This window comes from Oncorhynchus masou, chromosome 20 (genome assembly GCF_036934945.1).
Source record: "Oncorhynchus masou masou isolate Uvic2021 chromosome 20, UVic_Omas_1.1, whole genome shotgun sequence".
Classification (NCBI taxonomy): Eukaryota; Metazoa; Chordata; class Actinopteri; order Salmoniformes; family Salmonidae; genus Oncorhynchus; species Oncorhynchus masou.
Genome location: NC_088231.1, coordinates 8,011,186 through 8,038,320, shown reverse-complemented (window position 1 = coordinate 8,038,320; position 27,135 = coordinate 8,011,186).

Here is a 27,135-nt window from a genome sequence, read left to right as displayed (position 1 = left end):
GAATTTTTATAATGAGTATTTCTGTTTTTGAATTTGGCGCTCTGCAATTTCACTGAACGTTGGCCAGGTGGAACGGAAGTGTCCCACACCCCCTAGAGAGGTTAAGTTGAGGATAGGGGGCAGTATTGTCACTTTGGATGAATTGCGTGCCCATGGTGAACTGCATCCTACTCTGTCCTAGATTGCTAATATATGCATATTATTATTACTATTGGATAGAAAACTCTCTGAAGTTTCTAAAACTGTTTGAATTATGTCTGTGAGTATAACAGAACTCATAGGGCAGGCAAAAAAAACAAAAACAAGTGAAATTCTGAATGTGGGTCAACTTGGACGTCATCGCCCCCTACTTTCCCAACAAGATATGGATCTGGTAGCACTTCCTACGCCTTTCACTAGATGTCCTCGTTCAGTAGAAAGTGGAATGGAGCTTTTGGTGTGAACTTTGACCGAATGGGAGGTGAAATAGTCACTGTCCCGACAGAATGCCATTTTCCTGTGGCGCATTTCTCTGTGGGTGCCACCGTCGTTCCATTTGGCTGCAGCTGAAAATGTATGATCCTGTTGGAACGTTATTGGATATATATGAAAATAACATCCTGAAGATTGATTCTCTACTTAGTTTGACCAGTTTATTCGACCTGGAATATGTCTTTTCGAAGTTTTCGTGCGAGTTGTCCTGGAACAGTTTTTGGGCACATGAGCTGAAAGTGGTAGCAAATACTGCTAATTGGACACTTGTATTGGACATTATGGAACAAAACAATGATTTATTGTGGAACTAGGACTCCTTGCACTACGTTCTGATGAAAGATCATCAAAGGTAACGAAATATTTCTGAAGTAATTTCGTATTTCTGTTGACTCCAACATGGCGGAGAAATACTTTTACGTCTGAGCGCTGTCTCAAATAATTGCATGGTAGGCTTTTTCCATAACGTTTAAAAAAAATCTGACACCGTGGTTGCATTAAGAACCAGTGTATCTTTAATTATATGTAGAACATGTATCTTAAGTCAAAGTTTATGATGATTTTCTGTTATCTGGCGTAGCTTTCTATAATTCCTCCGGATAATTTTGAGGCAATTCTGAACATGACGTCAATGTAAACCGAGATTTGTGGATATAAATATGCATATTATCGAACACACATGAGTGTCATCTGATGAAGGTTAGTGATTAGTGATTCATTTTATCTCTAATCCTGCTTTTGTGACTCTTTGGCAGGAAAAAATGGCTGTGTTTTCACTTTGATTTGGTGGTGGTCTAACATAAATATATGTTGTGTTTTCGCTGTAAAACATTTAAAAAATCGGACATGATGGGTAGATGGACAAGATGTTTATCTTTCATTTGAGGTATTGGACTTGTTAATAATGTGTAAAAGTTAAATATTTCGAAATAATATTTTTGAATTCCCTGCCCCACCTTTTCAGCTGAATGGGGGGGGGTGGAGTTTCCCTCGGAACTCCTTGCCATAACAGGTTTTAACTAGTCCAACGCTCTAACCTATTGATTATATTGCACTCCACGAGGAGCCTGCCTGTTACGCGAATGCAGTAAGCCAGGGTAAGTTGCTAGAAAGCATTAAACTTATCTTATAAAAAACAACCAATCAATCATAATCACTAGTTAACTACACATGGTTGATGATATTACTAGTTTATCTAGCGTGTCCTGCGTTGCATATAATCGATGTGTTGCGTATCGTTGCTCCAATGTGTACCTAACCATAAACATCAATGCCTTTCTTAAAATCAATACACAGAAGTATATATTTTTAAACCTGCATATTTAGCTAAAAGAAATGCAGGTTAACAGGCAATATTAACTAGGTGAAATTGTGTCACTTCTCTTGCATTCATTAAACGCAGAGTCAGTGTATATGCAACAGTTTGGGCTGCCTAATTTGCCAGAATTTTACGTAATTATGACATAACATTGATGGTTGTGCAATGTAACAGGAATATTTAGACTTATGGATGCCAGCCTTTAGATAAAATACTGAACGGTTCCGTATTTCACTGAAAATATAAACGTCTTGTTTTTCGAGATGATAGTTTCCGGATTCTACCATATTAATGACCTAAGGCTAGTATTTCTGTGTGTTATTATGTTATTACATCTATGATTTGATAGAGTAGTCTGACAGCGATGGCAGGCAGCAGCAGGCTCATAACCATTCATTCAAACAGCACTTTTTTGCGTTTTGCCAGCAGCTCTTCGTTGTGCTTCAAGCATTGTGCTGTTTATGACTTCAAGCCTATCAACTCCCGATATTAGGGTGGTGTAACCGATGTGGAATGGCTAGCTAGTTAGCGGGGTGCACGCTAATAGCGTTTCAAACGTCACTCACTCTGAGACTTGGAGTAGTTGTTCCCCTTGCTCTGCATGGGTAATGCTGCTGTTGTCTGTTGTCGATGTGTTCCTGGTTCGAGCCCAGGTAGGAGTGAGGAGAGGGACGGAAGCTATACTGTTACACTGGCAATACTAAAGTGCCTATTAAGGACATAGTTCTATAATTCCTATAATAACTACTATCTAAAACTTCTTACCTGGGAATATTGAGACTCATGTTATAAGGAACCACCAGCTTCCATATGTTCTCATGTTCTGAGCAAGGAACATAAACGTTAGCTTTTTACATGGCACATATTGCACTTTTACTTTCTTATCCAACACTTTGTTTTTGCATTATTTAAACGAGGCTAAATTGATTTTATTGATGTATTATGGAATGAATTTCCTCCTCTTCGTCTGAGGAGTGTTGGGGAATAATCAGAATTAGTTGGGTAACATAGATAGGATGTTTTATTTTCATGATATGCTTATGAGTTATTTCTCATAAGAATGTATTTTGTTGTACTATAGTGGTGGCCATTGGCAGTTATCTGTTCTCTGTCAGGACTAAGTTGCTTGGGCTGTAGAGAGGGGAGAGGTCAAGGTGTCATCATGTGTAAACATATCTTTTGCTCCACTGTGTCTGTGTGCCAGTCACTCCCTATTTTTCCCATCGGGAGAGGAGGATGGCAGTTACTGGAATCATTCTATGCTATCCTCTCTGTTGCCCCTATATTAACCTATAGCCTCACTCTCCTCTCCGTGAGCTTGTCCAGGATTGGTTGTATTTAGAATTGGTTGTATCTAAATGAAAATTTGATATATATCATAGGGTGGGGGTCATGTCTTGCTACCATTTTGTACCAAGGACGAAATAAGAGCTTTGTTTAGGAGACCAAACTGAACGATAACTTATAGCCAACTCTGTCTGGCTAGGGGATACTCCTCTCTGAAGTAAAGTATTTCTTTGTGTAAGTTCCTGGGACCTGTGGTTTGTCATGTCGTCTAGGGGGGGTGGATGTTTGCTATTAAAGGATCTCAGTTTCAATGTAGAAGGGACGCTCAGAGAATTCATTGATAGACACTGAATTGATCTGAGAGTCACAGGGTTTGTGATAGAGCTCATATAATTAAAGATGGACTTTGATAACTAACTCTGACTTGTGTGTGTGGTTTGCTCCCATGATTTGGTAAATAGAGGAAATTTCCACGACAGGAGGAGGAGTAATGATCGGACCAAAACGCAGCGTGGTAAGTGTCCATATTGATTTATTCAAAAACACAACTGAACACTGGAACAAAATAATAAACGTGCATCAACGAAAAAGTCCCGTGTGGCAACAAACACGGACAGGCGGGGGGGGACTCTGGTGGCTCAGGACAGGCGGGGGGGACTCTGGTGGCTCAGGACAGGCGGGGGGGACTCTGGCGGCTCAGGACAGGCGGGGGGGACTCTGGCGGCTCAGGACAGGAGGGGGGGGACTCTGGCGGCTCAGGACAGGCGGGAGCACCTGTAGGGAGAAGACGGAGAGACAGCCTAGTGCGGGGGGCTACCACCGGAGGGCTGGTACGTGGAGGTGGCACCAGATAGACCGGACCGTGAAGGCGCACAGAAGGTCTCGAGCACCGAGCCTGCCCAACCTTACCTGGTTGAATGCTCCCCGTAGCCAGACCAGTGCGGCAAGGTGGAATAGACCACACTAGGCTGTGCTGGCGAACCGGGAACACCATGCGTAAGGCTGGTGCCATATACACCGGCCCGAGGGGACCCACTGGCGACCAGATGCGCTGAGCCGGCTTCATGGCACCTGGCTCGATGCCCACTCTAGCCCGGCCGATCGAGGCGCTGCAATGTACTGCACAGGGCTATGCACCGGGGACACTGTGCACTCCACCGCATAACAAGGTGCCTGCCCAGTCCCTCTCTCTCTCCGGTAAGCACGGGAAGTTGGTGCAGGTCTCCTACCTGACTTCGCCACACTCCCCGTGTGCCCCTCCCCAGGACATTTTTGTGGCTGCCTCTCGGGCTTCCAACCGCGCCGCCGTGCTGCCTCCTCATACCAAAAAATTTCAAAATTGTCCGATTAATCGTTATCGGCTTTCTTTGGTCCTCCAATAATCGGCATCGGTATCGGCGTTGAAAAATCATAATCGGTCGACGTCTAGCATGCAGTAACAAGTAGGCCTACAATAGCAACGGCAACACATACTCATCAATCATATTCATAGGTGTGGTTCCTGTCACACTGAGAAGGATATTTGCATGGCATGAGGTCCTTGGGTGTAACTGCAGAGCTTGGCAATGTGATATGCTACACAGGTGTGTTGGCAGGTATTTGATTTAGCCTATAGATGTACCTAGCTCAGTTCTAAGGAGAGACGCAATCGTAAAAAGAACCTGAAGAGACGACCCACCAATCAAGGACTTCAGGTTGGTTGACGCTACTTAATCTCTGAGATTAGCAGTGGAACTAAGCTAACTGGCTTTGACATGAAGAGTTAACATAGTGATGTTCTTGTCACATCTGTCTGTCGCTCTCTTTCTCCCTCTCTCTCTCTGCTGCGATCATTGGAACTTCCAAAATTAGGTTTGAATTTTTTTAAATGGACCCCTCCAACCATTCCTCTGTCCTCTCTGCCTATCTGGAATTTGATTCCGCTGTCACCACATCCTGCTATGCAGTCAACATCATCCTGAGTCTACCCACCAATGGCTATGTCCTATGGCTGATACTGACCGGAGCCGGAGGGACGATGGCCTCAGAGTTCTTCGCTCTCAACTTGGCTGTATCTGAGATCCTCTACTGCCTGTGTGCTGTCTTTGTCTTTGTCTACATACACCTCCATATTCCTCCTCTCCTAGCTCTAATTACATTCTTTAATGGTTTTATATACCACGGCCGCCCCCTGTTCCAGTGCTGTATATGTTTTGAGCGCTACCTGGCAGTGGTCCACCCTATGGTCTTCCTGAAGTACAAACCCCTGAGATACAAGGTGGGGTGTTCTGGATTGGTTTGCCTGGTTTTGATTGGGTTCTGTTTAACTTCTATGCTTGTAAGAGACCACCAAATTGTCATATATGTGTATTTGAGTGAAGTTCTGGTCTAAATTACATTAATGTTTTTCTGCTGCCTGTCAGTTCTCAGGGCTCTGAAACAGCCTGGGCCGGGGGAAGGGGAGAGAGATGGGGAGGGGACAAATAACATGAAGATGAGGGCGTTTAAGATCATTTTGATTATCTTGGTGTCTATGATGGCAAACTACCTCCCATGGCTAGTTGTTTTACCTTGTTTTGTGATCTTGGATTCTGGGCAGTTTTTTCATGCCAAATATGTGTGTCTCTACATCAGTGCGGTCAGTGGGTTTGTGCAGCCCCTCCTCTACCTCCACAGGGCTGGGAAACTGCACTTCCACAAAGGTGTCTAAGGGAGAGTTTATATTCCCAGTTTTATCTAATGCAGAGGTAAACAGGTTACAATTGGCCAACTGTTTTGTGATAGCTTGTACATAGGTTGGTGGTAGTAGCTGCGCTGGCAAAATATGTATGTGTTCAGGGTTGCAATATTCTGGTAACTTGACCTAAAAGGTTCTCCAGAAATCCTGGTCAGAAGATTCCAGTAATCAGGAGGGAATTACGAGGATATCCAGAAATTTACATCCATAGGTGTGTTCATTACCTTTTATCTGGGAAGATTGATAAGTAATCTTCTTGCTAGTGCTTCACATTGCATCTTTGTGTTTGATAATAGTAAGACCCACATTTATTTTCTCATATTCAATAAATGCTTGTGTTGAACTACTCATGTCTTTTACTTTTTGTAGAGCATAATCGTAAAACAAAAACAATTAGCGGTCTTTGCATACACATTTGGGGCTCTTAGATGGGTTTGAGTCCAGTCAGAGTAAACAGGCTGTTTGCATGTCAGGTCAAGGGAAATATGATACATGACTGCAGGCAAGGGGGCAGACACTCCTCTTCTTGATGCTCTGGTCTGTGTCCAAAATGGCACCCTCTACCATATAAAAGGCTCTGGTCAAAAGATGTGCAGTATATAGGGAACGTGGTGCCATTTTGGACGCACATTGATTAAGGTTGTAATTGCAGTGACATTTTGGGCATTTTTTTGTTAATGGCACAAATGCTTACAGATTTACATGCCTTGGGGTGCCATGTTTCAATTTTGTGTTTTTCATAACAGTAGGTCGAACGACATGTGCGGTTGCAATCCTCACAGGGTGTCAAATTTAAGGGTTGCATTGGGCAATCTACATCCAGACATACTGAACAGTTATAACGGCACGAGTGCCCCCCCCCCTTTTGGGTGTAGCCGGTATGGCATGATGGACACACATAGGGGCGCCTATGAACACCGTGACGTTGGTAACGGCGTAGTAATGTTCATTTTGCACATAAAAGTACAGAATCTAAGGGTGCGGTTGGGGGGGTGTTTTGGAACTTCAAGAGAGCTGCATTAGCTCTACTGTGGTACAAAACCACAATCTTGATATTCAGAAGTTTTCAAATTTGACTATATCGGAGAATGCCACCGCCTCCTGTATACAGAGACCCACAGCCGTTTGGATCTCTCTAGCCTTTTGCAATGCCGTCAGATCAGTACATCCGGGGTTAAGAAAATGCGCTAGGCCTATTGCAAAACATAGCTTATTATCGGGATTGTGAACGTTTATGAGGTAGGCCCTTTTATTGCTTATGATTTCTGACTGCATTAGGCTATCAAGCTTCCTTCTCTGCCCACCACCCCCCTGAGGTTGACGTATTATTTGCACTACAAGCTCGAGGGTTCGATCGGCTATGATGGCTAAATTTGACTGAACAAGGCGGTCTAGCAGCGCGGTAAATTGTTCAAGATCTGCTTTGCCATTGGGTAAAATAAGAGATACTGTGTTATGCATCTCCACAAATTTCCAACTGTAAGACATCACGTGGTTCGCCATAATCTCTTGCCGTCTCTAACAGATCGTTCAGAGTGTCCATTATCATCATGTAAATCACCGCATAGTCAAGATTCTGATTCACCCATAGGAAATTGAAAAACTGTCGAATTTACATTTACATTTAAGTCACTTAGCAGACGCTCTTATCCAGAGCGACTTACAAATTGGTGAATTCACCTTCTGACATCAGTGGAACAGCCACTTTACAATAGTGCATCTAAATCATTTAAGGGGGGGTGAGAAGGATTACTTTATCCTATCCTGTAGGAGCTCAAAATCTCCTATCGAATCTCTGTATTGTTGAATTTATTCCGGTACGCAACCCGGACACGTCTATCAATACCATCTCCCTCCAGATTTATTAGACAATTTTCCAATTCCCCAAAAACATCTTGTGGCGTTTCAGACTCTACGGACCTGGGCGTTACTGGTTGGTCTATAGCTGTTGGGGTGGCAGGGGCCAAAAATGTCTGACTCTCGTTCAACCTATTAATTAAGGTTATGAGGGCTTCGGGAATCTGTGATAACAGGTTTTCATCAGGCGTCCCCGACTCATTCATACGATTAATAATTTCTAGGAGTTCGGCTGGAATCTGGGATAATATGCTTTCATCGGACGTCCCTGACTCGTTCATACATTTAATCATTTCTAGGAGTTCTGGCGGTATCTGTGCTAAGAGGCTTTCAACTGTCTCACCTAGTTCCTGTAGTTCTGCCATTTGGACAATTAAGGATGTGCGTTTTTGGGTATTTCAGGAATAATAGGTGTTACATGTATGATTTTAGCGTCTGTATTTGCGTTTTTAATCGGTTTGCTGCTTAACATGCGTGGAATTGTTCTACGCCAGAATAACATATCGTCTCTGTACTGTCTCTCAATTAAAACACCCAGTCGTTTGTATAGCAAAACATTCCTCGATTTCAAAGCCCTGGAAAATAACGTGAAAAACCTTTCTTGTTCTATTGCAGGTACTGATGTTGATGCCGTAGAATTGACGGGGTCGATAAGGTTGGCCGCATCACAGAATAACTGGTCGTCAACATCTGAAATGTCATTAAAAACAGGGCTATCCTCCGCTTTGGTTGTTTCATCGGGAATGTTCGGTGCGCCGGAATCCCCCAGCTCTAGATGTATGTGTCTTTCTGGGCCGTTTTTCGCCGGGGAGGAGTCTGAAAGAAAATAATACATACAAAATACGTTAGATACATAAAATGTCAAATACATTTCGGGTTGTTCTGACGAATCGCCGAAACCGGGGGTGTGTGACTTTTTTCATCTAGCGTTCCCGATTCTGCAGGGCCTGTCTTCTGGCAGTCTGAAAAAACATTATTTGTCCTTGTTTTAACATATTCTATCAAAAGAGGTATAACTAATAAAAAAGACCTAGAACTAATAACAAAATGTATAATGATCTCATACCGTGTCCCTGGAGCGCCTGCCCGTGAAGCCGGAAGTTCCCTGCCCAACAGTATTTTTCGGGTGGCGTTGAATCTGAGCAATGTACTTGGGCCACAATTATTCGTTGCCTGTTGGGGTCTGGAATATGTAGCGAGTGGGTTGAGGTTCCCGGGATTCGCGGGGAGTTTGAAAAACCGTTTGTACAGAACGGCAGAATACTGTCTGTTTCATTGGTTCCTCCGATGTCGTTCAGAGTCCCTAATGCGTCCAAGTCCCCCGATGTGTCAGATGTCCATAACGAATCCTTTATCACTCTTGGCTGTATGTCGGCTGTAAATACATAAAATTACTTTTAAAATAGTACACACTATTTTTTTATATAAATATTGTTGTGTATGTGTTCAATTATAAGGACTTACAGCGAAAAAATAATGGTGATTGACTGCCTGGTTTTTGAGACTCAGAATCCTCCTCATATTGTTCCAGATCCGTTAAACCTCGTAAAAGCTGCATAAATGTTGGGGATCCTAACAAATGTTAGACAATATTAACTGTTATACGCTATATATACACTTTTAATATTACAATAATATCCCAATAATATTCAAACAAATCTTAAAATGTATTTTTCACTTACTCACCTCCTGAAATATCCATTAGGAGAGATTCACTTATTCAGAATAGATATTTTTTAATCTGTCCGGGCAGCTAAATATTCAGGGCCTGTGGATTTGCGCTAAAGATGTGCTAACAGTGTTAAAGTATATGCTCCACGTTCTGTCCCTAACTTACGAAAGTACCGAATGAGTTTGCATGGGGCATTGTGATATCTACTGAGAAAATACCACCCTGTATGTTTGGTTTAGAAAACCATGGCTGTGAATTCATAGAGCCATTCTGTCTGCAACAGGTTTGTTGGGGTACAGGGCGTTGATTAGATATCAGTGTTTAACCCCGGGCGGTCGGCAGATATCTGGACATGACATATGCCTGATAGTGCAAACCTTGACTTCAAATGATTCTCTACAGATAGAATGGGGCTCCATGCTTGGGCCCCCCCTGTTGAACACACACACTTTTGTTTCTGTAACGCACACACACACAAACTCCTGCTGCTCCATCAAACGCACACTCATGCACGCCCCCGGATTTTACAGTATTTTTCCTTCGCGACAGAGCTTGGTGATGATGTGAAATACATTTTACCTTCGTTAAGGGGTGAGATACAGTTTTTAAATTCCTTTTATTGAATTCCAAAATATTTCGTACAACCTTTAAGAAACGTTTGAATTAATTAACATATTTGAATAATATTTAAACATGCATCATTAGTGTTTTTATGTAAAAAACCTTGGAGGCCTGCAGTTGTACATTATTACAAACTTTAATAACCCTTAATGTTCATAACATACCATTGTAGGAAAAGACTATAAAATAATACATGTTTTTTCAGATATTACAGTTGTCTGCGACAGCCCCTAGCGTGAGATAAAAGACCGCTCCCCCTTTCGTTAAATGGTGAGAGCCCTTTTCAAAAACAATGATTTAATTCTGAATATTTAATACATACATTTTAACACACGTTATAATTCAGCATTTGTTTACTATTTCTTACAGATAAAGGGTCCTGTTAGCCCTGACCATTATCCGTTTCCAATTCCCCATCTCAAAGTCTTTTGACCGCTCCATCGAAGCTCCGCAATTTTCAGTCCAGGGAAAGATCCGCCTTCGGAGTTGTGGGTCCTGGGTATGTCTCAACGATAACCTCAGCCATCTCCGTAATTGTTCACGATTTTTGAAAAGACTGTCCAGCTTATTCATCAGTGTTCGGAAAATATGGTAATCGCGCCATTTAAAACTAAACATTGGTATAAAGAAGTTTACATCCTTGCATGCTTTGGAAGATAAATATGAACTGACAGTTTTCGCCGCATTTGCACTATCATATTGTTCACATGCTAAAATTGTCACTCGGGAGACTGGATGGGGCCGGGGGCCCATATTTGGACATGCACACGTCATCATGACGTAGGGTCATAAATCAATTACTTTGACGCGTGCCGTCTACTTTAATCTCTCTGACTTGACCTGGTCAGGAATAACTCAGAGACCTATCCATCGATAACACGTTCCATACAGCATGGAATATTCTCTATAATCATACTTAAGTGTTGTCATAACCAATGGATAACATTTGCTTGTCAGGTGTTTTGAAATTTTTATCGTGAATGTGATGACATGCTATTTATCGAGTGATTAATTTAATCTTTTAACCATTAAATCAGTAACCTGGCGCTCCAAGGAAAAAGTTTATTTAATGAGTTGCCCTCTCCCGAATTGACTAAAGGAATACCAGAATATCGATTTCATAGCAGTCATTAAGTAATTAATTTCATCAGTCTCGTTCTGAACGTCACATAATTCGTAAATCTGCACAAACCCAGGTCTCACTGAATCATTCCGTACCGCACAAATGTTGTTGATGATTTGTTCACTAACGAGCTAAATTATAATATAAGACACACATAAACAAACAATCTAGGTTATTGGTTAGAACTTAAAGCACTGGCAACAGTCCCCTATCTGACCAGCACAGTATGACACGAGTTACACAAGATGGAGGTTTAAAGAAAGATAGAGAGAGGGGGAGAGAATGCTCACGAGAGAAAAGCACACTTGGATACATTTGTAACCAGGCTAAGTTTAGCCCTAACACCTTGCACTAAACTTCCACTCTTATGGGTCAGAATTATAATGAATGTATTTACTTATTGAAGGTCTCTGTTGGGTATCTTTCATGGACCAAGTTCCACTTATTGGGATAGGTTTGGCCAATGGACTATTCTTCCGATGGCCTTCCGACAACTCCTTCGTTACCGGGTGTAAGTCTCTGATTGTCCACACGATGTCACAATGTCCTTTCTCTTGGTTGTCTGTTTCTTTGCACTCGTTCTGTGAGAGTAGTCTTCTTAGGAGGATAATCATCCGTGTCAATGCTTCTAGCTTGGGTAGAAAGGACGTGTAGACAACAGATGATTTGAAGAGAATAACCGGTTGGTTCTTCTTAAATACAGTAATCAACTGTAGCCTAGATTGTTAAGAGGTTCCTTTGCCTACTTCCTCGTGTTGCGTTTTGGGATCACGACTAGTCGTGAACCTCGGCTGCAGCACGTGGTAAACTTAGTCTGCACATAAATTCTAAAGTCACATGTTTTATACCTCTGGGTCACAAAGGGGCATTTCCGTCTTCATAACCTGCTCCCTGGGTTCCCCGGGGTGTAGCTCAATACAAGGCAGGGTATGAGAACTTACTAGGGTCTCGTTTAGACTAAAGTCACAGCTCATCATCACAAAAACATTCTCTTTGATCTGGATATTTTATACAAAAAGTACAGTATGGCAAGATCATGTACAGATTATGAAAACTCTACAAGTTACAATGTTTTTGTTATAACGTCGGGAAATAACTTTTATTAAGATAACAAAAGTGACATTCATTTTCATAATCCATCTATCAGTGTTACCACTATTTTGGCTGATTAAATATAATGTCCCTAAGTCCATTTACTGCATGTTACAGTTCTGAGGTAAATTCTCCAGAAGGCCGACACAGACATTCCAGTCCCAAACACTAAAGGACAAAGGATTTGTCTGCTGCCTTAATATTTACAATGACTTGAGGTGTCATATCCCTCCCCATCAATCCCTCTCTACCCCTCCCCCTCTGCATGAGTGAGAGATATTTCTGTAGAACTGTGATCCATGGTAACCTGATCCTCACAGGCCAGTCATGACACAGGTGAGGTGATGGGCAGCATCAGTTTACAGACAGGAGTGACTGGGGTGTGTGGGTGAGTGGTTGTGTGTTGTATTCCTCAGATATGAAAATATATTAAATTGAATTAATCACTTCCATTGATTTACCGCCCATAGGGCAGAGTGCCACGAGTACTACTATAATATGTGAAGAGGCTACAGCTAACATAGACTGAGCAAATGTCAGAGAACACCTTTGCATACACAATTTGGTCTCTTTAGAATTCGATATCTACAGAAAGCCTTGTGTACAAGATGATAAAACATGTCTGTTTATTCTAGCATGTCAAGAAAATGTGTTATTTTTGGATAGCATTTAGAAACAAGTAGGCCTACTGTAGCAACAGCAACACATCCTCATCTATCATATATATAGGTGTGGTTCCTGTCACACTGAGTAGGATATTTGCATGGCATGAGGTCCTTGGGTGTAGCTACAGAGGTTGGCAATGTGATATGCCACACAGTGTGTTGACAGGTATTTGGTTTAGCCTATAGATGTACCTAGCTCAGTTCCAAGGTGAGACACAGTCTTAAAAAGAACTTGAAGACACAACCCACCAATCACAGACTTCAGGTTGGTTGGCGCTATTTAATCGCTGAGATTAGCAGTGTAACTGAGTTAAGTGCCTTTGACATGAAGAGTTAACATAGTGATGTTCTTGTCACATCTGTCTGTCTTTTTCTCCCTCTCTCTCTCTGCTGCTGTGATCATTGGAACTTTCAAAATGAGGTTTGAATTTTTTTTTAAATGGACCCCTCCAACCATTCCTCTGTCCTCTCTGCCTATCTGGAACTTGATTACGCTTTCGCCACAACCTGCTATGCAGTCAACCTCATCCTGAGTCTACCCACCAATGTCTATGTCCTGTGGCTGATACTGACCGGAGCCGGAGGGACGGTGGCCTCAGAGTTCTTCGCTCTCAACTTGGCTGTATCCGAGATCCTCTACTGCATGTGTGATGTCTTTGTCTTTGTCTTCATACACCTCCCTATTCCCCCTATATCAGCTGTAATTTCATTCTTTAATAGTTTTATATACCACGGCCGCCCCCTGTTCCAGTGCTGTATATGTTTTGAGCGCTACCTGGCAGTTGTCCACCCTGTGGTCTTCCTGAAGTACAGAACCCTGAGATACAAGGTGGGGTGTTCTGGATTGGTTTGGCTGGTTTTGATTGGGTTCTGTTTTTCTTCTATGCTTGTAAAAGAACACCAAATTTACAGATATGTGTATGTGGGTGAAATTCTGGTCTTAATTACATGTATGTTATTCTGCTGCCTCTCAGTTCTCAGGGCTCTGAAACAGCCTGGGCCGGGGGAAGGGGAGAGAGAGAGGGAGGGGACAAATAACATGAAGATGAGGGCGTTTAAGATCATTTTGATAATCTTGGTGTCTATGATGGCAAACTATGTCCCATGGATAGTGGTTTTACCTTTTAATGAAATCTTAGATATACGTCATTTCTTTTATGCCAAATATGTGTGTATCTACATCAGTGTGGTCTGTGGGTTTGTGCAGCCCCTCCTCTACCTCCACAGGGCTGGGAAACTGCCCTTTATCAGAGGTCTCTGAGTGAGAGTTTATATTCCCAGTTTCATCTGATACAGAGGGCCAATTGTAACCTGTTTACAATTGTTATGTGATAGCTTGTAAAGAGGTTGGTAGTTGTAGATGCACTGGCAAAAATACGTATTTGTTTAGTTTTGCAATATTCTGGTAACTTGACCTAAAAGGTTCTCCAGAAATCCTGGTCAGAAGATTCCAGTAATCAGGAGGAAGGAAATCCAGAATTTTTCATTACATTTTATCTGGGAAGATTGCTTATCAATCTTCTTGCTAGTGCTTCACATTGCGTCTTTGTGTTTGTATTTAATAGTGAGATAGGACTGAAAGGCCCACATAATTATTTCTATTTTTAAATATTTAATAAATGTTTGTGTTGAACATTATTGTTTTTTGTTTTTTAAACTCTTAGCGGTCTTTGCATGCACATTTGGGACTCGAGTCCAGTCAGAGTAAACAGGCTATTTGCATGTCAGGTCAAGGGAAATATGATAAACGACTGCAGGCAGGGGGTCAGACACTCCTCTTGTTGGTGCTCTGGTCTGTGTCCAAAATGGCACCTTATACCATATAAAGGGCTCTTGTCAGAAGATGTGCACTATATAGGGAATGTGGAGACATTTTGGATGCACCTTGATTAAACAATCAGTGTGACGTAACACACAGGTGGGGCAGGGAAGAGTCGGGTAGTGCAGAGATTTGGATCAGGTCCAGCGTCTGTGACAGGCACAACCACAACACACCCCAGGGGACAGGGACGCTGCATCTATACAGGTTACCCAAAATGTTTGTTTTTTCGTTACAATTTGAATTTAAACCACAATTGAACAAAAACAAACTGTTGTAAAATATATTATTAAGAATTTTATCTCCACTTAATCACAAGCAACTTTTACCAGTTGAATGTAGACAAAAATATAATACTTTTCTGGACACTAGATTGTCAAACTTAATATTTTAGTTTCATTTTGATATTCCAGGACAGGAATAACTCAGAGCAGATTGTGGATGAAAACTTTGTTCTTCTTTCTATCTGTAAAATGCTTAAGAATGCCTTTTTGACAATTTTTTTTAAAGAAAGGTTTATACAGAATAAAAAATGTACAACATATCAGTAAATCCCCATGGACAAGTCTCTGGAATATATTGAAGAATAGCCACATGCAATGTAGTTTATGCAGATGCTTCTGAAACTGAGAAAAGTGACTTGGCGTGATGGAAGAGTTTGACGTTCGGGAAATGGCTATGACACGACAAACACATTTTTAGATTTTACATTTTGTAGTGAGCTTTGGAATTATGGATGGGCATGTACATTTTAAAGTGGTTCATATTCATGGAATTCTTACGACACTGGTATGATAAATGAATGAAAATATACATTTTTATCAAGATTTTGACATTTTTATGTTTATTTAGGGCAATACATGAAGATTATTAAAGAGCAATGATACTAGCAAGAGCAGTGTGCGGGTTTCTTCATTTTTCTCATGTTACTTTTTGAAAATACTAATATTAATGGACCACATGTCACGCCATGACATGGGCTTTTTATGTCTCTATTTTGGTTTGGTCAGGGCGTGATTTGGGTGGGCATTCTATGTTATTTTTTCTATGTTTTTTGTATTTCTTTGTTTTGGCCAGGTATGGTCTCAATCAGGGACAGCTGTCTATCGTTGTAGTTAATTTCTGTTCAGTGTTTTGCACCTTGCAGGACTGTTTTGGTTATTCTCTTTGTTATTTTTTTTATAGTGTTCCGTTCCAATAAAAAATATGAACACTTACCACGCTGCGCTTTGGTCTGATGATTCCTCTTCCTCTTCTTCAGCCGACGAATACCGTTACACCACAATATCAACAAATCTCAACATTCAAAGTTCGATGCAAAAATGTAATTTTAGCCATAAATCTTAATATTGGATTTATTTTTTATTTTTTACCTACAGGCAAGTCAGTTAAGAACAAATTCTTATTTTCAATGACGGCCTAGGAACAGTGGGTTAACTGCCTGTTCAGGGGCAGAACAACAGATTTGTACCTTGTCAGCTCAGAGGTTTGAACTTTCAACCTTCTGGTTACGAGTCCAACTCTCTAAGCTCTAGGCTACCCTGCCGCCAGATATTGACTACAGCATGACACTACATACATGTATTTGTCTGTCAGGTCTTTGATAATATAGTTGGAGTAAAGGTGTTTCAAGTGACAACTTGATGATCATCTTCTCTTGTTGCATTTGTTTGTTTCTGATCTGATCATGTCTCTCTTCTCCCAACACCAGGATGTGTCCCAAATAGCACCCTATTCACTACAGCAGTTATTCCCAAACTACCGGGGGTACTGCATGTGATTCACATTTTTTTTCTTTCACATTTTCAAACAGGCCATTCATATTTTCCAACGTGGTTATACATTTGGGTGAGTTTTTTTCTCTCACCTGAGTAACCTCGTTTCACTGCCAAAAATACAATTAGACCATCTAGTGTTCAGCGAAACAACATCAAATCAAATGTATTTATATAGCCCTTCGTACATCAGCTGATATCTCAAAGTGCTGTACAGAAACCCAGCCTAAAACCCCAAACAGCAAGCAATGCAGGTGTAGAAGCATGGTGGCTAGGAAAACTCCCTAGAAAGGCCAAAACCTAGGGAGGAACCAGGCTATGTGGGGTGGCCAGTCCTCTTCTGGCTTTGCCGGGTGGAGATTATAACAGAACATGGCCAAGATGTTCAAATGTTAAGAAATGAGTAGCATGGTCAAATAATAATAATCACAGGCAGAACAGTTGAAACTGGAGCAGCAGCATGGCCAGGTGGACTGGGGACAGCAGGGAGTCACCATGCCAGGTAGTCCTGAGGCATGGTCCTAGGGCTCAGGTCCTCCGAGAGAGAGAAAGAAAGAGAGAAAGAGAGAATTAGAGAGAGCATACTTAAATTCACACAGGACACCGGATAGGACAGGAGAAGTACTCCAGATATAACAAACTGACCCCAGCCTCCCGACACATAAACTACTGCAGCATAAATACTGGAGGCTGAGACAGGAGGGGTCAGGAGACACTGTGGCCCCATCCGATGATACAACCAGACAGGGCCAAACAGGAAGGATATAACCCCACCCACTTTGCCAAAGCACAGCCCCCACAGCACTGGAGGGATATCTTCAACCACCAACTTACCATCCTGAGACAAGGCCGAGTATAGCCCAAAAAGATCTTCGCCCCGGCACAACCCAAGGGGGGGCGCCAACCCAACACAATGTCAAATACAGGTAGCCTAGTCAAATAACATCCAATCACATTAACCGTTACTCTCTTGCGGGAAAACCACTGCAGCATCCACCAAGAGGCTCTTGCTGCCATGCGAATGCCTGACAGCTTGAAAGAAGAAATTGAGGCTATGATTAAGAAGTTGGAGCTCTTCTCTGTCTGCATTAAGGACAACACAGGTCTTTCCATCATTGTATGATTTTTTTGTGTTAACTCAAGCTTACGGTCAATGTCAAACGTGATATTTCGAAGCAAATGAGTGAGTTGGGTGCGCAATTACGCGGGTACTTTCCGAATCGGATGACACAAACAAATGGATTCGATATCCCTTTCATGCACTGCCTCCAGTCCACTTACCGATATCTGAACAAGAGAGCCTCATCGAAATTGCAGTGGTGTGAGAATTTCATTTAATCAGAAGCCACTGCCAGGTTTCTGGATGGGGCTGCTCTCAGAGTATCCTGCCTTGGTAAATCGTGCTGTTAAGACACTGATGCCCTTGCAACCATGTACCTATGTGAGAGTGGATTCTCGGCCCTCACTAGCGTGAAAACTAAATACAGGCACAGACTGTGTGTGGAAAATGATTTTAAGACTGAGACTCTCTTCAGAACAACCCAACATTGCAGAGTTATATCCATCCTTTCAAGTGTACCACTCTCATTAACCTGTGCTGAGTTATTCACAATTTTTGATGAACAAATAAGTCTTATATGTTAGATGGTTAAATAAAGAGCAAACTTATTCTTTATTATTATATTATTATTTGTGCCCTGGTCCTAAACGAGCTCTTTGTCACTTCCCACAGTCAGGGTTGTGACAAAAACTCACACTCATTCTTAAGTTTAATAAATGTATTGTATAGTGTGTGTGTGGCAGGCTTACAATGATGGCAAAAAACAACATTTGAGAGTGCACTGACCCTGGTGCTAGAAGGGTACCGGGTTTCACGGGTGTGACTGATGTGACTGTGGGGGAGCTGCAGACTGTGGTTTTGGGGAGCCTGTAGGAAAAACCTGAGCAGCCATCATATTGTGAGTAAAATCGCCACTTCCTTTCTCGATCTGCGCAAGATGGGCTTTCTTCAGTGCAGTGTCTAGTCCTCCTTTCACACTCTTCCATCTCCCTCTGGTATTGTCTTTACCATTCCGTGGCTTGTCTGACCTCTTTTAGATTTTTACTTTCGTCCACATCATCTGTTTCCATTGTCTCTTTAATGTTATCAGCAATCCGCACCAGCAGATCTTCTATCAACGTTCGTAATGTATACACTTACTATTTTCCAGCCTTCCTTCTTCTCTCTTTCTTTCTTCCCTTTCTCTCTGGTCTCTGAATAGCCCGACAGGATGCTCTCGATTGTGCATCTGTAGAAGTTTGTGAGTGCTTTTATGACAAGCTGAATTTCTTCAGCCTCCTGAGGTTGAAGAGGCGTTGCTGCGCCTTCTTCACGACGCTGTCTGTGTGGGTGGACAATAGTGGGTGTTGTATCCGTTTTAAAACCTGTTATGGCGAGGAGTCCAGTACAGTGTCTGTGGGGAGCGCTACCTGGCAGTTGTCCACCCTGTGGTCTACCTAAAGTACAGACCCTTCAGATACAGGGTCGGAATCACTGGTTGTGATCGGGTTCTGTTTGCCTCCTACTTTAGACTGACTATGAGCGCTGACACCGTGATTTTATTTGTGATGTCATTCTGCTGCCTCTCAGTTCTCTGAAATGCCCTGAGCAGGGGGAAGGGGAGAGGAAGGGGAAAAACAACATGAAGATAATATCATCTAGATCATTCTTATAGCTATGGTGGTAAACTACCTCCAAATGCTAATGGTAGCAGCTCTTTACAGGAAGTCGGGATCCAGATTACATCAGGCTTTGATTGTGTCTCATCATTGCTGTGGTGACTGGGCTTGTGCACTACCACTATCCACTACCTCCACAGGGCTGAGAAACTGCCCTGTATCAGAGGTCTCTCAGGAAGAAGTGACTTCCTTTTACGGGGTGCTCATAATGATCACTACTTTCAATTACTATGCTACTTGAAATCCATCATATCCAATGGGAGGACAATCTCAGTTATGTAACAGTTCAAGGAGTTTCCAACTTTATGCAAATGATCAGTGATGCGACCTCTCAATAGCCAATTAGAGAAGGTAGGGCCTCGCTAGATAGCTTTGACATCGTGCTGGATAGGCTAACAACCAACATGTGGTCTTTACATGCTCTTCAGAAGATAAACCACTGAGGGGAGGTTTTGGCAACAAGCAAGATGAAGGTAGTGAGTGTCCTGTTATTTTTCACTGCTCTGAAGTATGGCATCGACAAGATATTATTTAATATGATTTCCATCATACATCATTTTCAGTATTAAACTATACTAATGTGATAGATAATGGAAAAATAATGTTATGTATCATGTTATAAACTTCAGTCTATTGTCAATAAGTTTGTCCTGTTGACCTCTTAATTAAATTATTTTAAAATTATTATTTTAAAATTATTATTATGTTATGGGAGTATCTTCGGAATGACTAACAACCACAAAATTTACAATTGGCTACAAATTGTATTTTTGTAAGCAGGAGTAGGCTGAGAGGTTCTGGATCTTCTAAACCATTATCGCTTTTAAATGTAGATATCAAAATCCTTTAACTTCTTGCGAATCTCAAACCCGGATCCGGGAGCGTAATCATCGCCTCAAACTAATTAGCATAACGCAGCGGACATAAATCTTCCTAGAAAATCTTCCTATTCATGAAAATCACAAATTAAATATATGGAGACACAGCTTAGCCTTTTGTTAATCACACTGTCATCTCAGATTTTCAAAATATGCTTTACAGCCAACGCTAGACAAGCATTTGTGTAAGTTTATCATGGCACAATGCTATGCTAGGCTCTGCTAGCAGCAGGCAACATTTTCACGAAAATAAAAACAGCTATCAAATTAAATAATTTACCTTTGAAGAACTTCGGGTGTTTTCACTCAGGAGACTCCCAGTTAGATAGCAGATGTTCCTTTGTTCCAAAAAATATCATTTTTGTAGGCGAAATACCTCCCGTTTGTTCTTCACGTTTGGCTGAGAAATTGACCAGAAAATGCGGTCACTACAACGGCAAACTTTTTTTCCAAATTAGCTCCATAATATCAACAGAAACATGGCAAACGTGTTTAGAATCAATCCTCAAGGTGTTTTTCACATATCTATTTGATAATATATCCACCGGGACAATTGGTATCTCACTAGAAGCGATTGGAATAATGGCTACCTCAGTACTTTACGCAAGATTTTCTGCGGGAGTCATCATGTGACCACTTGCTCAATGTGGTCCCTTACGGCTATTCTTCAACATAAGTGCGTAAAAAGACATCACAATGCTGTAGACACCTTTGGGAATACTTAGAAAGCGTAAGCTCATTTGTAGCCCATTCACAGCCATATAAGGAGTCATTGGCATGCAGGGCTTTCAAAATATGGGGCACTTCCTGGTTGGATTTTTATCTGGGTTTCGCCTGTAACATCAGTTCTGTTGCACTCACAGACAATATCTTTGCAGTTTTGGAAACTGTCGTGGAAATTTCCTCTATTTAACAAATCATGGGAGCACACCACACACACAAGTCAGAGTTAGTTATCAAATTCCATCTTTAATTATATGAGCTCTATCACAATCCTGTGACTCTCAGGTAATTCAGTGTCTCTCAGTGAATTCTCTGAGAGCCCCCTTCTGCATTGCAACTGCGATCCTTTAATAGCAAAGAACACACATAGTCAGACAGCATAGACATAATAAATCGTTCAGCTTTGTCTCCTTACTCAAACCCCAGAACCATAAACCAATCCTCCATATCAACAGGCATATATCAAATTGTCACTTAGATACAACCAATTCTAAATACAACCAATCCTGGACAAGCTCACGGAGAGGAGAGTGATTGCTATAGGTTAAGATAGGGACAACATTAGAGGGAGCATAGAATGATTCCAGACACTTCCACCCTCCTTTCCCCGCTGGGAAAAGTAGGGAGTGACTCCACACACACAGTGGAGCAAAAGATATGTTTACACATGATGACACCTTGACCTCACCCCTCTCTGCGGCCCATGCAACTTAGTCTTGACATAGAACAGATAACTGCAACCTCGCCACAGTATTATACAAAAATACCATTCTGATGAGAAGTAACTTAAACATATGATGAATATAAAACATCTTACCTATGTTATTTCCACAACAAAACGTCAGAGTGCTTTCTATCCAAAGCTGTCAATTATATGCATAGTCGAGCATCTTGTTGTGACAAAATATCCCATTTTAAAATGGGATCGTTTTTATCCAAAAACGAAAATAGTGCCCCCTAGTTACAATAGGTTAAACTGCAGCTAGATTGTAAACTGCATGTAAATGCTGACCAAACAAGGTTTATCCAATAGAGGAAAAGACCAGAAGAATAAATGTCAATTGTTTCATAGAATTGAGGCATCTACTAACTAAAATGTATCCCTTTGTTCGAATTTAGTTGTTGTGAATCATTGACATGTTGCATTTTATATTTGAAAAATAATTTCAATTAGTGACACCGTCAGGTATGCTTAAGTGGCTGCAAGGGAGTCAGGTGCAGGAGAGCAGGTATTTGGTAGCACACGGAGCAGGTGAACCAAAATCAGGTGAACCAAAAGCACACGGCACAATGAACACGAAACGGGTATACATAACCCAGCGCAACCGGACTAACGTGCACATACATCAAAACAGAAAAAACAATACCACACAAAGACAAGGGGGAAACAGAGTGTAAAATACACAACACATAATGAGGCACAATGAGGAACAATGAGAACCAGGTGTGTGGGAAAACGAGACCAAACAAATGGAAAATGGATCAGCGATTGCTAGAAGGCCGGTGATGTCGACCGCCGAACACAGCCTGAACAAGGAGAGGCATCGACTTCGGAAGAAGTCGTGACAGACACATTTGACCTGACCTGATCAGAAATAACTCAGGGATTTATCCATCCCTAACACGTTCCACACAACACGCTATATTCTCTTCAATCATTCTAAAGTGTTGTCATAACCAATGGATTACATTTGCATGCCAGGTGTGGTCCATCAAGTGAGGGGATGGGCAGCATCAGTTTACAGACGAGAGCACTGAGGTGTGTGAGTGAGGATGAGTGGTTCTATTTTGTATTCCTCAAAGACTAATTTGTATTTAATCAAATTAATCAGATCCAATGAGTGCCACCAGTACTACTATAATTAAGGTGAGGAGGCTCTCCCGGGTGGCGCAGTGGTCAAGGGCGCTGTACTGCAGCGCCAGCTGTGCCGCCAGAGGCCCTGGGTTTGCGCCCAGGCTCTGTTGTAACCGGCCTTGACCGGGAGGTCTGTGGGGCGACGCACAATTGGCCTAGTGTCGTCCGGGTTAGGGAGGGCTTGGCCGGTAGGGATATCCTTGTCTCATTGCTCTCCAGTGACTCCTGTGGCGCCCCGGGCGCAGTGCGCGCTAACCAAGGTTGCGAGGTGCACGGTGTTTCCTCCAGCACATTGGTGTGGCTGGCTTCCGGGTTGGATGCGCGCTGTGTTAAGAAGAACCTGTTGTGGCTCGAGGGCAGTATTTTCATTTTTGGAGAAAAAAAAACATTCCCGTAGTAAACAGGATATTTTGTCAGGACAAGATGCTAGAATATGCATATAATTGACAGCTTAGGATAGAAAACACTCTAACGTTTCCAAAACTGTAAAGATATTGTTTGTGAGTATAACAGAACTGATGTTGCAGGCGAAAGCCTGAGAAAGCCTGAGAAAAATCCAATCCGGAAGTGCCCCATGTTTTGAAAGTGCTGCTTTCCAATGAGTCCCTAGTGAGCTGTGAATGGGTTATCAACCAGATTACGCTTTCTACGTATTCCCCAAGGTGTCTACAGCATTGTGACGTAGTTTTACGCATTTATGTTGAAGAATAGCCGTAGGCGGCTACATTGCGCAAGTGGTCACCTGATGCCCCCAGAGAGGTAGAAATACAGAGGTAGCCATTACTCCAATCGGTCCTACTGAAAAACGAATTGTCCCGATGGATATATTAAATAGATATTTGAAAACACCTTGAGGATTGATTATAAACAACGTTTGCCATGTTTCTGTCAATATTACGGAGCTAATTTAGAATATTTTTCGCCATTTTCGTGGCTGCAATTTCCGGGTGATTTCTCAGCCAAATGTGAAGAACAAACGGAGCTATTTAGCCTACAAAAATAATATTTTGGGAAAAAAATAACATTTGCTATCTAACTGGGAGTCTCGTGAGTGAAAACATCCAAAGCTCATCAAAGGTAAACGATTGAATTTGATTGCGTTTCTGATTTCCGTGACCAAGTTACCTGCTGCTAGCTGGATAAAATGCCATGCTAGGCTAGAAATGCTTGTCTAGCTTTGGCTGTAAAGCATATTTTGAAAATCTGAGATGACAGGGTGATTAACAAAAGGCTAAGCTGTGTCTCAATATTTTTAATTGGTGATTTTCATGAATAGGAACATTTTCTAGGGATATTTATGTCCGTTGCGTTATGCAAAATAGTGTCAGGCGATGATTACACTCCCGCATGTGGGATGGGGAGTCAGTAGATTAACAGTGCGGCTTGGTTGGGTTGTGTATTGGAGGACGCATGACTTTCAACCTTCGTCTCTCCCGAGCCCGTATGGGAGTTGTAGCGATGAGACAAGATAGTAGCAACTAAAACAATTGGATACCACGAAATTGAGGAGGAAAAGGGTTAAAATTCAAAATAATAATAATGATAAGATGAGGAGGCTACAGCTAACAAAGACTGAAAAAATGTCAGAGGACACTACATTAAACTTTGCATACACATGTTGGACTCTTTAGTAATCCTTGTATACTATTTGATAAATGACTTATATTTCATCTAGCATAAGAAGAAAATATAATATTTTTGACTAGCATGTAGTACCACCAATATGCTCTGTGTTTTACAAGTAGGCCTACAGTATCAATACCTATAAATCAACATCAATCACATTTGTAGGTGTGGTTCCTGTCACACTGAGAAGGATATCTTCATGGCATGTGGTTCGTGGGTGTAGCTACAGAGGTTGTCAATGATACATGCCACACAGGTGTGTTTGCAGGTATTTGATGTAGCCTATAGATGTGCCTAGCTAAGTTCTAAGTTCTAAGGAGGAACACAAACGCTTATAAATCGGGAAGAGAGGATACACCAATCACAGAGGTCAGGTTATATTACATTTTTCAATCTCTGATATTTTGACTGTAACGGAGTGAAATGTTTGTATTGAAATTCCTTTCAATTCAATGTATGTTATTTTCAATGGAAAGTGCAGAAATTAATATTCTGAATAAAGATTTTGATAGGAACAGTTAACATGACAGTGTTGTTATTGTTACCTCTATATCTCAATTCAATTCATTTCAATGGTTTATTGGCATGGGAAACATATGTTAACATTGCCAAAGCAAGTGAAGTAGATAATAAACAAAAGTGAAATAAACAATACCAATTTACAGTAAACATAGCACTTTCAAAAGAATAAAGACATTTCAAATGTCATATTATGTCTATATACAGTGTTGTAACAATATGCAAATAGTTAAAGTACTAAGGGAAATCAATAAACGTATAGATGGGTGGTATTTACAATGTTGTTTGTTTTTCACTAGTTGCCCTTTTCTTGCGGCAACAGGTCACAAATATTGTTGCTGTGATGGCACACTTTTGTTTATCAAAATTGGGGGTCTTTTTCGAATTCTTTGTGGATCTGTGTAATCTGAGGGAAAGATGTGGGAAAGATGTGTCTCTAAAATGGTCATATATTTGGCAGGACGTTGGGAAGTGCAGCTCAATTAACACCTTCATTTCGTGGACTGTGTTCACATGTGTCCATCTTTCTCAATAGCAAGGCTATACTCATTGAGTCTGCACTTAGTCAAAGCTTTCCTTAAATTTGGGTCAGTCGCAGTGATCAGGTATTCTGCCACTGTGTACTATCTGTTTAGGGCCAAATAGCATTCCAGTTTGCAATTTTTTTTTCATTCTTTCCAATGTGTCATGTAATTATCTTTTTGTTTTCTTATGATTTGGTTTGGTCTAATTGTGTTGCTGTCCTGGGTCTCTGTGGGATCTGTTTGTGTTTGTGAACAGAGCCCCAGGACCAGCTTCCTTAGTGGACTTTTCTCCAGGTTAATCTCTCTGTAGGTGATGGCTTTGTTATGGAAGGTTTGGGAATCATTTCCTTTTAGGTGGTTATCGAATTGATCTGCTCTTTTTTGGATTTTGATAATTAGCAGGTATCGGCCTAATTCGGCTCTGCATCTTTTATTTGTTGTTTTACGTTGTACACAGAATATTTTTTTTGCAGAGGTATGCATGCAGAGTCTCAATTTGGTGTCTGTCCCATTTTGTGAATTCTTGGTTGGTGAGTGGACCAAAGACACCACAACCATGAAGGGCAATGGATTCTGTAACTTATTCAAATATTTCTAGCCAGATCCTAGTTGGTATGTTGAATCTTATGTTCCTTTAGATGGCATAGAAGGCCCTTCTTGCCCTGTCTTTCAGCTCGTTCACAGCTTTGTGACAAAAGCACCAGATCATCAGTGAACAGAAGACATTTGACTTCAGATTCTATTAGGGTGAGGTCTTGTGCTGCAGACTGTTCCAGTGCCCTTGGGAATTCGTTGATATATATGTTGAAGAGGGTGGGGCTTAATCTGCATCCCTGTCTCACCCCACGGCCCTGTGGAAAGAAATGTGTGTGTTGTTTGCCAATTTGATCCACCCACTTGTTGTTTGTGTACAATTGATTTCATAATGTTGTATGTTTTCCCCCAACACCACTTTCCATCAATTTGTATTGCAGAGTCAAAGGCTTTTTCGAAATCAACAATGCATGAGAAGACTTTGCCTTGGTTTGTTTGTCAATTAGTGTGTGCAGGGTTTACACATGGTCTGTCGTATGGTAATTTGTTGTTTTTTTTAAAGCCAATTTGACATTTGCTCGGTACATTGTTTTCACTGAGGAAATGTAAAAGTCTGAATTTTCCTAAAGTTTCTGTTGACCCATATCCCACGGTAGTTATTGGGGTCAAATCTGTCTCCACTTTTGTGGATTGGGGTGATCAGGCCTTGGTTCCAAATACTGAGGAAGATGCGGGAGCTAAGGATGATGCTAAAGAGTTTAAGTATAGCCAATTGGAATTTGCTGCCTGTAAATTGTATAATTTCATTAAGGATATCATCAACACCACCGGCCTTTTTGGGATGGAGGGTTTGTATTTTGTCATGTATTTCATTAATAGTTGATTTAATAGTCTTTAATATTTGATTCTAAGATTTGTATTTGATCATGTATATCATGTATGTTTTTGCTGTTTGTTCTTTGTTATATGGCCAAAAATGTTGGAGAAGTGGTTTACCCATGCATCTCCATTTTGGATAGGTAACTCTTGGTGTTGTTGTTAGATTACTGTTTTCAAATTTTGGATTCTTCAATTACATTGAGCTTATTTCTGACGTGCTGTTCCTTCTTTTTCCGTATTGTATTTCTGTATTGTATCAATGATTCACCATAGTGATAGGGAAGCTGAGAAGTCAAGTATATTGTCTAGTTTTTCTACTGCCAAGTTCTCTCTCTGTCTCTCTGTCTGTGATCAATGGAACATTAAAGCCGGTATGTAGCAAAAATAAACAAACATCTCCAACCATTCCTCTGGCTATCTGGAGCCCGAATTGGGTTTCGCCACTCCCTGAGTCTACCCGTCA